The sequence below is a fragment of the Phyllobates terribilis genome, unplaced genomic scaffold, assembly GCF_046119375.1.
Source record: "Phyllobates terribilis strain yellow unplaced genomic scaffold, ASM4611937v1 Scaffold_2__4_contigs__length_985480577, whole genome shotgun sequence".
NCBI lineage: Eukaryota > Metazoa > Chordata > Amphibia > Anura > Dendrobatidae > Phyllobates > Phyllobates terribilis.
This window is the reverse complement of record NW_027362762.1, coordinates 860,787,546-860,800,497: the sequence shown is the minus strand read 5'-3', so window position 1 is coordinate 860,800,497 and position 12,952 is coordinate 860,787,546.

The following is a 12,952-nucleotide window of genomic DNA, read 5'->3' as shown; positions in this document are numbered from 1 at the left end:
ATGTTGTGTTCAATCAGACTTTTAAATAGGGGTATGCTGGTGTAATAATTGTCCACATATAGATTGTAGCCTTTTTGAAAAAATGGACTTATCAGCTCCCAAACAATTTTTCCAGATGTCCCCAGATAAGTAGGGCATCCTGGTGGGTTTAGTTGGCTATCTTTCCCCTCATATATGCGAAAAGTGGATGTGTATCCGGTTGAACTTTCCCACATTTTATAGATCTTTATTCCAAACCTTGCCCTTTTAGATGGGATAAATTGCTTGAGGTGCAGTCTTGCTTTGAATTTTACAAGGGACTCATCTATAGAAATATTTTGTGTTGGGGTGTAGAGCCTTAAGAATTTTTCTGACAAATTTTCAATGATGGGTCTAATTTTATATAACCTGTCATGTTCTGGGGCATTTCTGGGCTGGCATTGACTATTGTCGTTAAAATGCCAAAACCGCATGAGCATTTCATAACGGGTCCTAGTAAGAACGACTGAAAAGATAGGAGTGGCTTGAACAGGGTGGTTGGACCAGTAGGATCGAATGCTCGGTTTTTTAACAAGCCCCATGGCAAATGTAAGTCCTAAAAAATGTTTTATTTCCGGGACATTAGTTGGTGTCCATAAATTTGCCCTAGCATAGTAACATCGGGGATTCTGGCTTATGAATTGGGATGCGTATAAATTTGTTTGCACGACAATATGCTCTAGCAAGCTGTCTGTAAAAAAACAAATTAAAAAAATGAATTGGTCCAAAATCTTCCACCTCCACATTTATACCAGGAATGGCGTTGAAATCAGGGCTGAATGGAGCAGCCGAATCTGAAGCCTCCCATCTGGGAAATGCTAGATCATGTGGCAAAGCCCCTTGTACACTGGCGTGCGCCAATTCACTAGTAGCAGGGACAGCGCTTGTACTGGGCAGTGTTCCCTGATTTGGAGACGTTTCTCCAGTAGCGCTATTTGCCCCTATTGCTGTACTGGTCCTTGGGCTTGAGGATGGACCAGAATCACTGCTCATTTCTGAGCTCTCAGTGTCGCCACTACCAGGGTCGGACTGGGGTGCCTAGGGCCCACCAGGGGAACTGACTCTAGGGGCCCACACTACAGCCCACCATAAACGGTTTTATTACTTGTTATGCTTGTCTATAATGCACTATAGTTACATGATTGGCTGCGCTGTGGAGCACTGAGCGACAGGACTTTGTTCGAACAGTCATTCCGTACTGCCAGAGTCCCTTTAATGGTAACTTGTCACCTTGAAAAACGCTATTTATCTGCAGATATAGGGGTAATCTGCAGGTAAATAGGGTTTAAAGCCTGGTTAGACGGCTTAATGGAAAAGCGTTGGCTACACGGAGAAAATTAAGTTTTATTCTCCCTGCCGCCACTCGCTTCCTGTCATAGGATCGGTGCAAGGAGGGAGACATTACAGTCACTGCGAACTACAAAGTGAGGGTGCTGCAATAACGTCCGGCACCTGGATTGTGACACTTCCATGGAGCCCAACCTCAGGCTGAGCTTCATTGAACGACTAACATGGCAGCAGCACCTGGTAACTAGTGCTGAGCGAGAATGGTCAGATAAGGTGTGATTCCAGCATGCTCAGGTGTTATCCAGGTATCTTGTAGTGCTCTGCTAATATGCTCGAGTCCCCAGGGTATCATGTTTTGCGGCGGTAGGCTGACGCAACACATGCAGGAATTGCCTGTTTGTTAGGTAATCCCTGCATATGTTGCTTCTGTCTACCACCGCAAAACATGTTACCGCAGGGACTCGAGCATATTAGCAGAGCACTACAAGATACCTGGAAAACACCCGAGCATGCTGAGATAACACCTTGTCCGACCACGCTCACTCAGCACTACTGGCAACCCATCAGCAACCTGCAACTGCGTCACAGGGGGCAGAAGGGAGCAGGTGACTGCATGCACCGGCCATCGTGCTAGCTAAATGCTGCTGTCAGTGATTGACAAGGGCACTTAAATACTCAAAACAGCAGCAATCAAGGCGAGCTCTGATCACTGCTGTTACAGGCAGACGCCGGCTATGTAACACAGCCGACATCTGCCTGGTATGGAGCAGGCTCAGCTCCTGAACCCGCTCCATACAAGTACAACCCTATGGTTATGACAAGGTTAGCAAATTTCACTTGTCTGTTCCTAAATGTGGAAAGACAAATGGAATTCCCTAACACATGTGAGTGAGTCCTAATAGATTTAGTAAAGGTGCCTCAAGCATATGAATGTTATTACACACCACAATGGACTCTTACATACACACATCTTACAAAATACATATTATTCCAGATACGTAGACGCGCACAAACACGCAGAAGCGCACAAACTCATCAGTACATGAATACATCATCTGAACCACCATCATTTGTAATGTCAGGTCAGCCCCATATATCTTTGTATCGCATAAACCTACAACTCCCAGTATGTAACTAACAATAGAGATACTGGGAGTTGTTATCAGTCATCATCAGACTGCGGACCATACAGGAACCACAGTACTGATGAGACACAGGCAGGATCACAAATGAACATTTACATCCAGGTATCTTACCTGAGACGTCTTCTCTGATTAGAGTCGTTCTCTCTCTTTTCGTCTCCCTCTTGTCCAGTCTCCATGATGACTTTTCTCATCCACAGCTCGTCTCTGCAGACTTCCATCTTCTCCGGTCTTCTGCAGCTCATCCCCACACGATGCCCTTAAAGATAGCAGAGTCATTATAATGCTCCTGAATAAAAATATCTACACTGAGCCCCTGAATAAACCTAACTCTTACAATGCTCCCTGCACAAAAAAATGACATACACTGTATCCCTCTTATGGTACCTGCTCTCCACACTGTCCTCTCCTTACCATACTGGGCCCCCTATTCACATTGTCCTCTCACACGGTGTCCCCCCTATACTGCCCAGTCTCTATACTGTGCCCCTTCATCACACTCCCCCTCCTCAGCATACTGTTCCCTCCTTGCTGTGCCCTCACACTGTTCCCCCCATACTGCCGCATCTCTATACCTTCCCCCACACTACCTAGTCTCTGTGCTGTGTCACCTCACACTTTTCTCCCGCCATACTGTCTCCTCACACTATTCCCCTACTCTCCATACTGTTTCCTCATACATCCCCATTCTGTTCTCGCACCCATTCCCACCCCTCCCCTAGTTCACCATACTGTTTCTTCACACATCTCCCCATTCTGTCTCCTAAAATTTCTCTCCCATCTCTCTCCAAATATAATAAATCTTCGGAAGAGCACACAGACATGCAGAAGCACGCTTACACACACGAAAACAAGCGCACACAGATACATACTAAGGTCTCTTTCACACGTCAGTACATGCGGTGACCGTTTCCACACGTACCAGAGACACTGACACACGTAGACCCATTCACATGAATGCGTATGTGCACATGTCAGTGTGTTTCCACTTTCTACAGACCATGTGGTGTCCGTGGGCATAACACGCTGGCATGTCTGTTTTTTACCTGCTGTCCAGACCGCAAAAAGTCCCGCATACTGATGACAGTTAGCACCCGGTGCTTGGGAAGAGCGCTGAGCGCTGCCCTCATCATAGATCCCTGCAGGCGCTGCGATCAGCACCAGCAGGGTCAATGATGAGAGTAATAGTCTATACAAGCTGTGTCCAACTGTAAAAAGAATAAAATAAAAAAAACCTTATACTAACCTCTACTAAGTGTCACCCACTGTAATCCGTGCGAGCGCTCACGCCGAGGAGAATGTCTCCTGCAGCGAGTGGGCTCCGGAGCTGCGCTCAACAAGCGGTGCCCTGTCATTCACTAAGCGCAGCTCTGGAGCAAGCTCGCTGCAGGAGTCATTCTCCTCGGCGTGAGCGCTCGCACGGATTACAGCGGGTGACACTTAGGAGAGGTGAGTATAAGGATTTTTTTATTTTATTCTTATTTTTACAGTTGGACACGGACACGGTGGGAGTAGACTACTACTCTCATCATTGACCCCGCTGCTGCTGATCACAGCGCCTGCAGGGATCTATGATGAGGGCAGCGCTCAGCACCCGGCTCTTGGGAACAGCGCTAACTGTATACTGATTCCCAAGCGCCAGTATGTGTCACTTGGATAACACACAGGTGGACACAGATATCTCCAGTCCCGTAAATATCAGGACATGTGGAAGAGCCCTAATATACACACGCAGATACACATACTCACAGAAATGGGGACACGTACACACACAGGCAAGCACACACAGAAATGCACAGACATACTCAGACAATCACACACAAAAATGCAGACACGCAGGGAAGCACACACACACGTATGTGTGAAGACACATAAACACACAGGCATACACAATGGACACACACAGGCATATACACACACACACATACAGGCATATACACACACAGGCATATAAACACACACACACAGGAATATAAACACACACACAGGAATATAAACACACTGTACACACACACAGGTATATACACACACACACAGGCATATACACACACTGTACACACACAGGCATATACACACTGTACACACACAGGCATATACACACACTGTACACACACACACACAGGCATATACACACACTGTACACACACACACACAGGTATATACACACTGTACACACACACACAGGCATATACACACACTGTACACACACACACAGGCATATACACACACTGTACACACACACAGGCATATACACACACACTGTACACACACAGGCATATACACACACACTGTACACACAGGCATATACACACACACTGTACACACACACACAGGCATATACACACACACTGTACACACACAGGCATATACACACACTGTACACACACACAGGCATATACACACACACTGTACACACACACACAGGCATATACACACACACTGTACACACACACTGTACACACACACACAGGCATATACACACACACTGTACACACACAGGCATATACACACACTGTACACACACACAGGCATATACACACACTATACACACACACAAGCATATACACACACACACAGGCATATACACACACGCATATACACACACACTGTACACACACAGGCATATACACACACACTGTACACACACAGGCATATACACACACTGTACACACACACAGGCATATACACACACTATACACACACACAAGCATATACACACACACACAGGCATATACACACACGCATATACACACACACTGTACACACACACTGTACACACACAGGCATATACACACACTGTACACACACACATGCAGGCAGCATATACATAAAAATCCATACAAACACACAAATATTACAGTACCTTGGCTTGTCTCCAGCCCACAGACACGCTCCTAATGTGGGAGACTGCAGTGCAGGGCGCGCTGTGACGTCACTTTTAGCAGACGTGCTTCCCTGTCTGCTGAGTGTGACGCTGCAGTGCAGCCCCTGCTCTCCTGCTCCCAGGCCCCTCCCGCTACTGTCCTGGGCATCGCGTCGGTGAAAGTGCGTGCGCGCGCCCTTAAAGGGCCCACGACCACTTTTTTTTTTTTAAATTCTTCAGTTCCCTCTGCATGGGGCCCGGGGCCCACCGGGAAATTTCCCGGCGCCCCGCCAGGCCAGACCGAGCCTGGCCACTACTAAAGCCCTCAAAATCCACATCTCCATCTGACAATGCACTGTCATCACTGTCAGAACATAGCAGGGCATACACCTCCTCTGCGGTATAAGTCTGACGGGCCATTTTATTTGTTTTTATATTTTTTGACTGGACTGAACGGACCGGACTGGACTGACCGGACTGGACTGACCGGACTGACTGATCCGACAGGACTGACTGACCCTAACCTAACTCTTACTTTCTTTTTCTTTTTTTTTCACTTTCACAGTGGCAAGGCTGACAGCTCTTGTCACACTGTTTCTCCTCTGCTCTCTCACTGAGATCCGAAGAGAAACAGTGTATTTATCAGGCAGATCGCCCAGGAAAGTTTTTTGCTAAAACAAACTTCCCTAGTGATCTCTCTGATTGGAGCTCCAAAAACCAATAGTGCAGCTGCTGTGGAGAATAAAAGGGCTTCATAGTTATCGTAACAGCAAGAGAATGACACTGTACATAAATTTACCAACATTTCTGGAGAAATGGGGCGTCTGCCATCCCAAACTACTTTCTCTTTTTTGTAACCCTTTAGTACCTGCTTTATTAAAAAAATAATCGTTGCATGCCTCCTGGCCCATAACCTTCATAAAAAATGACACACCAGATAATGTTTTCATTACCGTGGAATAAGCGAGCCCTCTGTCAAAAAGCGATAATACAAAATGCAACACGGACTGCTCTGAACACCTATTAGCATCCATTTTCATTCTCCTACAAAATTTAACTCATGAAACCCAAGCCGACGAATAACCTTTCCATGTAGAAATGGCCATAGACCGCTGTAACAGCTCCATTAACCTGACCAAATCAATCCCCAGAGATACTCCGGACACTCCACTCCCCTCTCCTGGGTGCCTGGGGCGATACTGAAGAAACTCTTGAACTGAAAATGAGAAAGCAAAACAGCCACTGAAGGATCACTATTATCAACCTGTACCGCCTTCAGCCAAATATTCCTTTTCAAACACAGCAGTACTAGACGTCTAATAACTAAACCACATTTGCAAGACAAATGGTTCACTGCAAGGACCACCCCTTTTTTACTGGATTTAATTATGATATTTCTATTAGCTAGCTGACTGCCCCAAACCACTATAACCACTAAAATAGAAAATAGTTCTAACAAAACTTCATTCTTCAACACCCCATTCTTACGCCATGCCCAATGCCATTGGCCCGCACACCAATTACCATCCCAAAAAACACCAAAACCTGATTCAGGAGCCGCATCCCTGTACATCCTCTTCTGCAATAAAAGGCTGACGCCACAAAGCCTGGCCATTAAATGACTCTAAAAACTCCAACCAAACTCGTAAGTCCTCCTTAACTTCCTTTGTGACTCTAACATGAAATACAGGTGTGTCACCCAGGGGGAATATAGGGGACTCGGTACCCGGGCCTTTTACCTTGTTTAGGAGGTCACGGCAGTCGGCTCCTGGGCCCGTACTCTGGGTCTCTCTTTAAAAAGGGTTTTTTTTAGTGTACAGTTTGTCTCGTGACGCCACCTGTGGTTTCTGGTAATGGTTACCGGTGCTGCTGCAGACCTCCGGGGGGGTGATGGGATGGCAGCTGGGATGTTTCTGCTCCCCACAGGTGGAGCGTGGCCCCCGGGGCAGTGTAGGTGCAAATGGTGGTGATGCTGGGGCTTGCAGTGCAGGAGAGATGGCGCAGCAGGAGTAACTGACAGAGACAGGGGATTCACTTCAGTATCTTTACTGGTGCGGATGTCAGGTACGGTCCAGGGTACTCGGTAGGAAGGGTGCACTTCAGGACTTCTCCCCAGTGAGCGGGTATAAGGCCTCCTGGTCCGTGTCTCCCTCTCTCTAAGCTCCTGGCCAGCCTGCAACTGGGCCTAGCTTCTGTGTCGTGCTGTTCCTTCACCCTTCGCTTGGTAGTAGGACCTTTTCCTGGCAACCACTATCCCTGGACGCCGGGGCCTTCGTGGTTCCTAGTCCTGTCAAGGGTTTAGCTTCAGGTTGACCTGGGACTTGTAGTCCTCCTGGTAAGCTGGTGATCCCTACTGGGTATAAAGGACCCTGTAGGCGCGGACCCGGTGTCCGGTTTGTGTCTTGGGGTGAGCCTATGATGCTCCTCTGCCCCTTCAACTCCTCTCTCCTCTCCTCCTTGCCTCCGGCCACACTCGGGGCCCTCAATACAGCAGCAGACATGCGGCGTCTTCACTGCTCTCAGTGGCAGCACACTCTCTGACTAAACAACTCAGACTGAGAGACTCTCTGCTGAACTGAACTGCCTGGCTCCACCCTCCATATATATATCCCTAAAAGGGCTCCCTCTGGTGGTATGAGGTGGAAGGGTGGAGGTGTCTGCATGTAGTGAGGGCCTCTTGTGGAGAAGTCCGTCCATGCACCCTTTTTGGTCCTGTGGTACCTGTAAACAGCAGGGTGCCACACAGGATTCCTGATTCCTGCAATATGTGCTGACAGGCGTCTACAAAATACTCTGCCCATAGGCATTATTCTAGACGCAAAGGCTAAAAGTCCCAGCGACGACTCGACCTCCTTCACTGTCACTTTCCTCCTCTTTATCACTGCTAACAACGCTTCTCTACAATTAACAATCTTAGCTATTGGCAACCTAAATTCCCCTTTACCTGTATCAATCACTATACCTAGATACTCTAAACAATTGGTTGGGTGAACTGTTTTTCCTTCCGCTAGCGGAATACCAAACTGCTTGCAAATTAATTGAAACGTAGACAAAAGCTCATTACACACCAATGAGTCGCCAGGACCTATAAACAAAAAATCATCTAAGTAGTGCGCTATACCGCCCTTCATGCACTGCCGTGCTGTCACCCATTCTACAAAAGATGAAAAGGCCTCAAAATAAAAACAAGATACCGAGCACCCCATGGGCAAACATTTATCAACATAAAAGAAACCGTTGAAATGAAAACCTAACGAATTGAAACCGCTAGGATGTAAAGGCAATAACCTAAAGGCTGATTCTATATCGGCCTTGGCCATTAATGCCCCGGGACCGAAACTTCTAACTATTTCAGCAGCCTTATCAAAAGACGTATATGTAACAGTACTAACACTGCTATCAATGCTATCGTTCAAAGAGGTACCATATGGATAAGACAAATGATGAATCAATCTGAAAGCATTCATCTCTTTCTTTGGAACTACACCCAGAGGAGATAGCCGAAAATGTTTAAATGGCTGCTCCTTAAAGGGGCCCGCCACTCTTCCTTCAGCTAGTTCCTTTAACAATTTTGCTTCTACCACCTCTGGGTGCAGCTCTGCGGATTTCAAATTTTTTACCCATATGCACCCTTTGCCTGAAAAATGTGGAATCATAAACCCATGTGCAAACCCATCAATTATTAACTTGGCCATCTTGCGGTTTGGGTACTGCTCTAACCATGGCTACATTCTCTCCAGATTTACTGGTGTCACTGCTTTTACCCAAGTACTCCTTTGTGGAATGTTGCCCACTTACTTTTTTAAAGCATCTGGACATAGCGTGCGACCCTCCACAAAAGGAGCACTCGTGCTTGTATTTACACGTATTCGGCCACTTACATTGTGCCTCATTAAACGCAAAACATGTACCTTTCCTAAAGGTACTAGTCTGAGCTGGTACATTACGCTGAACATTATTAGGTTTACTTGGCAGCATTAAATTAAGCCATAAACCTACATCTTTAACTCCCCATTTCAAAGATGGATATACTGCCATCTTCTGGCGAATGTTTTCGTCATAAAAATACCAGCTTAAACTACCAAAATGTTTGTAAGCTTCTAACACTATCTCGACATGCTGGAAAAGGCCAGAGCACTTGCTGGGAAACTTTTCGCCCATCACACTGGCGTAAATAGAAAAAGCCTGCAACCAGTTATTAAAGGACCGATGTACCGGCCTACGCCTAACCTTATCTTTTTCCAGCCTTGCCAAAAATTCCTTGGAGGCTGGTAGCAAAGACAGGATATCAAAGAATTCATTACGCCATATTTTTTCTTTAACTGTCATGGACAAATGATATCCCAGCGGCAAAACTGGACATACCAGAATCTCCTTGTAACAGTCCTCACCCACCCCTTTGACACCTGATGCCAATGGGGTTGCTATGGAACCATGCTCCCCCCCGCTAGCCTCTGGGCCACTGTCTAGGTGCCTCCAAACTCCGGCTACACCTGTGGCCCCAGAGCACTGGCTAGCTGACATAGAAGTGACAGCAGGGGGTTGCAATATATCCCTAAGGGATGACAATACGTGTGATGTGCGACAGGTGGGCTATACTCACCACCCTCAGATGCAGGGTCCTGGGTCTGGTCATGCTGGATGAAAACCCCTGCCGTGGACATTGTGTTCTCCATACCGGCAGCCTCAGGACCAGCAACGGCTCCCTCCAGCCGGTGGTCAACTGAGGCCAGCCTGGTCCTGCTGTCTGGTGACAAGTCAGCTGCTCCCCATGCGACTTCTTCTTCTCCCCCTGGGACCTCTGTGGGCGCACTGGAGATGGGGAATACAGCACTGTCCTCCTCTTGCTTCTACCACCAGTGCGCATGCCCGCGCCGCGGGATGACGTCATCTGGGGTTTCAGCGCTTCCACTGCGGCTGGCTCCCCCTCCACTTCCGGACCTCTGCTCAGTCTCACCGCCGCGCTTGGCCCCGGAACATCGCTTCTCGCTGTCTCCAGACAGCAATGAAGGCAGGCAAGGACTCCCTCTTCTCCAAACCGGATGCGCAGCTCCTACAGAACAGCCTCCATGTTATACAGGTGCGGCAGCAATTTCTTATGGCAGCACCGAGGACTGACAAGCTCATCGGCGCTGCCAGTCACTATATACCCCCACCACTTATTCAGACCATGCTGCTGTGGTGGCAAAACCCAGCTGGAAGAATATTATTCCCGCCAAAAACCCTATTTATTATTAACCCTTTAGAAGAAGAGCAAGTGCATGATAATGCCAAATGCTCCCCTCCTAAAGGTCCGGGTCTGTCATTATTTTGTTATATTGGATTTTTAATGTAGCCAACAAAACAACAAAGTAAATTGGCATGGGGAAACATTGGAGGGTTTTCCATCACCCGGAAACTCCTATAAGAGTAAGGGGAAGTTCTGAGTATTAACAAACAAAAACAAAAGGTTAAGAGAAAAAATATGTTAAAAGCAGCCTGTCATCTGATTCAGGAACTAGTTCAGTTATTGCAGCCGTTGTGGCTTCTCCTCGCTGTGCTCCCCAAGACGGACAGTTGACCGGGGATTAGTCACCTGCTGAGATGCATAGTCCCCGGACGGCTTTACAAAAAATGTTTTATCTGAAACAGTGCAGCATGTCAGAAACATCCTGAATGCCGATAGAGTTGAAAGCAATGATGGAGGAGGGAGCCTCAGCTGACATTCCCTCCGCCATCATTCTCCCTCTGTGTCTGATGTCTCATGTGGGGTCCATTATACTATATGGAGGGCTATGTGGGGCCCATTATACTGTATGGAAGGCAACGTGGGGCCCATTATACTATATAGAGGACTATGTGGGGCCCATTATACTATATAGAGGACTATGTGGGGCCCATTATACTATATAGAGGACTATGTGGGGTCCATTATACTATATGGAGGGCTATGTGGGGCCCATTATACTGTATGGAAGGCAACGTGAGGCCCATTATACTATATAGAGGACTATGTGGGGCCCATTATACTGTATGGAAGGCAACGTGGGGCCCATTATACTATATAGAGGAATATGTGGGGCCCATTATACTATATAGAGGACTATGTGGGGGCCATTATAATATTTTAAGAGCTATGTGGGGCCCATTATACTATTTGGAGAGTTATGTAGGGGCAATTACAACATTTAGAAGGCTATGTGGGGGCCATTATACTATATGGATAGCTGTGTTGGAGCCTTTATACTTTTTTGAGGGCTGTGTGGGGACCATTACACTGTTTGCAGGGCTATATAGGGACCATTATACTATTTGCAGGGCTATGTGGGGGCTATTATAATATATTTGAGCAGTTTCTGTAGGGTCCATCATACTGTGTGGAGTGCTAGTAGGTGCAATTATACATTGTGGGGGATTGTATTGGGGCTATCATACTGTGTGGCCGGTTGTGGGGGCCATTATACTGTGTGGAAGGCTGTGTGAGTGTCACAGTTGGGACATCTTACTGTGTTGGGGCCACCATTCTTTGCCAGGTGGAAGATGGTTGGTGGGCTGGGATGTACAGTAGGGTCCCCATGCCGTGCGTGAGGAGGAATTCACTGAAGGCTATTGCATTGTTTTGGGGGGGCACTTTTGTTGGCAACATACTTTATGGGGCAATGAAAGGGGAATCTAAGAGCTTCAATAGTAATTTTCCTCTTACTGTACTGTATCTCGCAAATTTGTGAGATGGCTCTTCTGTGATCCCGCTGAATATTATTATTGTTATTTTTATTTTTTGAGGCGGGGGGTGTACAATTAGAACTTCTGCTATGGGCCCCTATGATTTCTATGTACGGATGACTCAATTCCCTGCTGCTCCCGTGGTCTCCTCTGATCTTTGTTTACTTCACTGCAACACTGGGCTCAGCAATTTTGTTCCGTACATACTAGCATCACCGCTGTGTTCAGTGATTGGCTCCAGCACTAATGTGGCCGTACAACACATGATTGCACAGCAAAGCGAACTAAGACCAGCTGGTACCACCAGAGTAGCAGTGCTGAGATAACCTGGGAATTGAAATGTGAGGATTGATTATTTTAAGCCTTTTCCTGCTCCTGGCCTACTTTTTTTTTTTTTTTAAATCCTGAACATTCTCTGATAAAAAAAATAATGTGATGCCACTAAGCAGAGCTTTCTACATACTGATATAGGGCTATATAAATCAATAGGCAGTGGGATCCCCCTAGCGGTGGCTGGATGTTTGTATTAGGCTGTGTGCATGTCGCGTTTTTGCTGCACGGATTTGCCACAAATCCTGAAAGAGAATCCTGAAGTCTCATGCACACGTTGCTTATTTGTGACTTGCAGATTTGGTGCAGGTTCAGATCTGCAGCATGTCAATTCTTTCTCATTTTTGCAGTGTTATTTTAACCATTGACTTTAATGAAATCAGCAAAAATGCTATAAAATCCAGGTCTAAAATAATTGAGGATTTGCTGCTTTTTTGTAGTGTTTTTTGCATGTGTTTTTAGACAGCAGCGAATGCTATAGAGATAGATAATAACCCAGCAGCGAATGCTATAGAGATAGATAATATATATAGCAGCTATAGTGGATTTAAAACTTAACTTTTACTGCCAAGTAAGATTTTTGGCAATCCTCAATACAAAATTGACAATA